Source organism: Podarcis tiliguerta (assembly GCF_965153285.1).
Source record: "Podarcis tiliguerta genome assembly, chromosome: 3".
In the NCBI taxonomy this organism is placed as follows: domain Eukaryota; kingdom Metazoa; phylum Chordata; class Lepidosauria; order Squamata; family Lacertidae; genus Podarcis; species Podarcis tiliguerta.
In genome coordinates, this window is record NC_139536.1 from 64,056,477 (window position 1) to 64,062,495 (window position 6,019).

Genomic DNA, 6,019 nt, shown 5'->3' on the forward strand with positions numbered 1-6,019 from the left:
CTATCATGGATGCTTTAGCTGAGATTCCTGCATTGCAGGGGGTTGGACTAGATGGCCCCTTGGGTCCCTTCCAACTCTAGGATTCCTTCCATTCTACATACCAGCCTCGCTCCGTGTCTCTCCCCCCCCCGCCCCCCAAAAAATCTGGTAAAAAGTGAAGCACAAACTATGAAGCCAAAATATCAATTGTCCTGTTCCCTATGCATCCTTTGTGTGTAGGATAGTTTTGTAATAAATGTAGTTTTGTAATAAATTATGTATTTAAGTTTGACTTGGGTTATTTCACTATAAATTAACAAGTGCAATAGAAATACATTTCTCATAGCCATCTTTATTTCAAGGATTCGTTGTGGCTATAGGGGCACAGTAGTCGAGAAATTCTACTCCATCCTGGAAACAAAAATGCAGGCTGTCATGACAGCTAACAGGATAGGTCAGAGACATGGTGTTGTCTTACCTCTCACCTTTAACAAACAGAGTGTCACTCATCACAGAGGGAATTATTTTCTAGGAGAACAAATAGAGGAACTTTGAAAAATAATCTGCTCTGCGTATGTGCAGTGACTCTATCCCCACCCCACCCCCGCCACCACCCATCTCATGCTGATGTGCTGCACCCTCTGAAGAAGACTAACTCAGACCCACTGAGATGTTGTGGCACTTTTTTTCCACACCTTGTCACCGTTTTGCTGAGTGACAGAACTGGTTCTGAAGGGCCCTCTCTTCCATAAAGGAAGTGTCATCACTGCTCTAGATTTCAGATTTGGTCAAGTATAGCTGAAAGCAAGGCAGAAGAGAATTAAGGTTCAATTCTTGGGTCACTCACCAAGTAAAGCCTATCAAAAAAAAGCAAGCAAGCAAGCAATGTAAAATCTCTCAGAATATCATTATGCTTAATAATCTGAAGCGCTGCAAAGGAAGGTGAAAAGAGCCTGTGTTAAAAAGTTCAGTGCAAGGGCCATAGGGTAGATCGGTAGATTTATTGTGGTGTAAACTATTTTATTTTTATTTATTGTGACACTTACATCCCACCTTTCCTCCAAGGAGCTCAATGAGGCATTTATGGTTTACCCTCAAAACAACCCTGTCAGGTAGGCTAGACTGAGACAGTGACTGGCTTAAGATCTAAAAAGCTTGTTTCTCTCAAAATATGCATTTTTAAAGAGCTGAAACACTGGGGAAGTGTGGCATCTGGTGAAATGTGCAGATCAGGTTAGTTTGATTGATCAGAATTCACAAAGACTGAGTGTTGTAACGTTAACAAGTGTCGTAGGGTGGTGCTGTACTTGAGCAAAGGTCACACTGAGACTACAACTGTATATCCATTTACCTGAGAACAAGCCCCAATGGACTCAATGGGACTTCATTCTGAGCAGATTTCAGTCACCTTAAAATAAAATTAATTGTATATTGTTATGTATGTAACATTTAGATATGCAACATTTACCTACCTACCTATATTCTCTACAATTATTATGTTAGTGTGCATGTTTTAATTTTTTTTTTAAAAAAGAGCCTCCTGAAAATGGGATTTTTGAATATTAAAAATGGAGTATTCTTTCATGCAGTTAGACTTCCAAAGCCCAGGGAAGAGATATAGCTAACAACTGAGATTACCAAATTATCCTGTGTTTATTTATATTGCCTCAGCAGATAAAAGCTGTAAGAATACTAGATGCTGTGGGGCCTCAGCATTTCTTTTGCCAGGATTTTCAGTTTGAGGCTTCCAAACATATACTTTAATCCAAATTAGTAGGAGCTTCAGAAAAGCACTTTGGCAAGGTCGCAGCTGGAAGGTTTTTTGTCATTGATTTTGCCAAATGTAAGAAAAACAGGCGTTAAAAAGGAGGCAGAAGAAACTCTTGGCACTGGCATTCCTTTTACTTTTTAATATAATTTAAAAATCAGGTTTAATTATGAAACATTCCATAATTTTGCTCACTCCATAATTTTCATGCATTGGTGAAGAGGGTGTTAAGAAAGCTTCTCTCTTTTTAGAATTAGGAATAGCTATCTTTGTATTGTGTAATAGCAATTCATAAATCCAACGTCTTTCACACACCTTTTCATTTTTGAAAGGTTGTTCCCTGTACAAAACTTGTATAGTTAACTTAATTTTCCACCCTTACTGTGTCAAACCTGGAATTCAATTTGATGGGCAGACATGTACTTTCATGTGGAACCACTCACTGGTAAAACTGTAGGGCAATCCAAATGCATTACTTAGCATTACCTGCAAGCAATCTCAGTTAATAGCAGGTACTGATGAAAATTTCTGAGATTCAGCACAATTAACAAAGTAGGCCTTCGCTTCCTATACAGTACTGTGTAAGATTCCCTTCCTCCACCAGCGGTTAGTGTCAGATCCTCTTGAGGTGGTTTTGGGCCCATCTCAAGCTACGTAATGCAGTTCCCAGACTTTACATCAGTGGAATGAGCTTTTTACCATTCTATTCCAGTCACATCAAATGAGCAAAATCACATAAGGAAACAAGCAAAGTTGCCACTACACTTAGGACCACACTCCACAGTTTGACCCAAACTCTTTCTGTCATTATAGACCTGTCATAACCTGGATCAGGAGTCAGCAACCTTTTTCAGCCTTGGGCTGGTCCACGGTCCCTCAGACCATGTGGTGGGCCAGACTATATTTTTTTGGGGGGAGGGGGGAATTCCTGTGCCCTACAAATAACCCAGAGATGCATTTTAAATAAAAGCACACATTCTACTCATGTAAAAACACCAGGCAGGCCCCACAAATAACCCAGAGATGCATTTTAAATAAAAGGACACATACTGATGGAAAAACACGCTGATTCCTGGACCACCCATGGGCTGGATTGAGAAGCAATTGGGCTGCATCTGGCCCACGGACCTTAGGTTGCCTACCCCTGACCTGGATCATTTCCCCAACTCTTCATTTTCATGGGTGGCCCCCTATGTCATGCAATTGTCTCCCCACAGAGGTGTGCCTCACATCTTCCTTATGTACGTTCTATGGTGTGCTGAAGAACCTCTTTACCCTCACTTTTGGCATGTGTGTGTAGGTAAAAAAGGTAAAAGGTAAAGGATCCCTGGATGGTTAGGTCCAGTCAAAGGCAACTATGGGGTTGTGGTGCTTATCTTGCTTTCAGGCCGAGAGAGCCAGCATTTGTCTACAGACAGCTTTCTGGGTCATGTGGCCAGCATGACTAAACTGCTTCTGGTGCAACAGAACCCCATGATGGAAACCAGAGTGCACAGAAATGCCATTTACCTTCCCTCCACAGCGGTACCTATTTATCTACTTGCACTGGCATGCTTTCAAACTACTAGGTTGGCAATAGACCCAGGTGTGTCTCAGAAGAGATGGCAAGCAAAGCATTTGGACTTGCAGCATACCTTCGCTCTCTGTGGCCATGTCAATAGCAGCACACTGCAGCTTTGATTAGATAAACTGCCCCTTTAGCAGTTAGGAAGGACACTCCCTATATTGTCTTACACTCCCTTGTCCATGTCAAAACAGGATTTTCAGTGGGAAACTTAAAGCTCCATTTGCCCTGGTTAGCTATGGCAAAATAGAACTTCTTGAACCAAGGCACCATTAACAGGACACACAAAATGATGGTGGGACTACACAGCACCATGCTTTGTGGACTTTTCAGAACCCCCACACCCACCTAAAGCTCCATCTTGGAAAAGTCAGAGTCCAGTGAACACAACGAGGACTCTTGGAAGAGTGGCCTCGTCAATCTAAAAATGCTAGTTCTTCATCCCTAGTGGCTAGTGATGAGGAAGGGATTGACGTCTCAAAGCAACTACAAAGTAATGGTTTTACCAGATAAGATTTTTTTAAAAGCTTGGCAGAAATTGGACATACCTTGCTCTCTTGATAAGAGGGCAAAAAACCTTACTGATATTTGTCATTCTCTGCAACAAGAGGGCCAAATCTCTTTTCTTTCCTTGCATACCGCAGCAATAAAAGAGCAGTAAGAAAAGAGAAAAAAAAGTGGTCCAAAAACAATATTTTTAAAACTCTGGAAAAATCTTCAAAGCACCCCAAAGAACTGTCAAAGACAATGATTTCAGAGCAGGCTTCTGAACAGAGCGTCTCCGCCAGGGGTAAGAGGCTGGAATTTAACACAGGCTGGAGTCAGTTTGGCTAGGAGGCTGCTGCAAATGACCAGTTTCTGGCAAGGGAAAGCATCTATCCATCTCTCATGGAGGCAAGAGGTCACAGAGAACTTGCAAGGATATGAATAAGAGAGGCCCTGATTCAGGCACTTTATTTTTGAGCAAAATAAATATACCGTTGCCCAAGGCAATGCTTTCTCAGCAGTGGCACTGCTGTTTTGGAAAAGCCTCTCAAGGGAGCCCACCTTATTGCTTTGTTTTAAGAGTGCCACTAAAACCTTATTGCAGTAATTTCAGCAAACAGGTTAAGGTCCTTTTCTCTGTAGTGCTAATGTCTTCTCTCTCTCTCCATCACTGCTGATGGCTGCCTTCATATATGCTTACTGTATGGAGGATCTTATTTTGGTTACACCAACACCATGCCTTTAAAGCACATGGCTTTCCCTGCCCCAAAGACTCCTGGGAAATGTAGTTGCTAAGGGTGATGGGATTGTAACTGTCATGGGGGAAGCTATGATTTTAGAAGTGGGATAAATGTGACTTGTATCTATCATGTCCTGTTTGAGATAAGCAAACAATCAACTAAAAGGAGGCAGAGCCTACCTTCCATTTCTCTCATGCCAACCTGTTCTTCCTTCCCTGAAAAGCCCGCCACACTCCACTAGGAGACAAACATATCGTTCATTCCATTGTCCACCTTACCTCAAAAAATCCCAAGTTAAAATATTAATTTAATTGCCAAAATACTTACTTATTCTTTGATATCAGTGCTATGCCTTGGGGGTTACTCCGCAACAGTGGAAATGAATCTTCTGCCTAGGATCCCTAGTACTGATTATATTATGTTAATTTATCCTTTCCTCAAGTCAGAAATTAAGGTTATAACTGCCCGTGGCCATGAAAACCGCATTACAACTGCCCCTAAACGAACATAGCTGAGGGGATGGTAGCTTTTCCAGTTGCCAGACAAAAGGTGGTGATGATTAAGTTTTGCATAAGCAAGTTACTACTGGAAATGGATTTTCAAACTGTGATGACATAAAAGGTACAGCTAGCACCTAGTGAGACATGGAAAATGGTTAGAAACAAGAGTAAATATTTACAATGCAGGCTGGAGCCAATTCAGCTAGGAGACATAAACTCTTATACAAGTAACTAGTTTCTGGCAGGCAGAGGAGAATCTGTCCATCTGTAATGAATGATACAGAGAACAAATATCCATGTTCTATGTATTGTGCACGATTTCTTGTCTTACAGCCAAAACTGTAAAAAAATAAAAAATAAAAAGGTCCAGAGAGTCATAGGTACCCAGCATTGATATAATACTGTAAAAGCTCGGATGAAGAGTGGTATATAAATTTAAAGTGAAATAATAATGTGTGGCTTAAATTTTCATCATTGCCAGAAATTATTCTTATCTGATCACATCACTGCTGCCTGAAAATCTTATTCCATGTTTGGCAACTAAGGGCAACTAGCTTGCACTAAGGTTAGATTGAGTGTTGAATACAGAAAAAGTCATAAACACAATGTTTAATGCTTTCCAGACACCATAAATTGTGAGTATCAGATAATTTTCACTGAAAAGCAAAATCTTCTTGCCGTTGTGTTGACCATCATGATGCTGAATTAAGCCAGCGAACTCACATGAATGTGCACTGACCTATATAGTAATAAACTTGCATGGGGTCCTGCAATACATAGAACAATACAGAATTGTTATGAGCCACTAAATTTAAATGACAGTGATGTAAAGGAAACTGGAAATAATGTATTTTTCCAATATCCCATGGGGAGATAAGCACAAAAAGCAGAACACAGGTTTCATGGTTTTCAAAAGTTAGATGTTGTTATGGATTCCTTATTCCAGATTTGAGGAACTATTAGTAAGCATCCACTGGCCGCA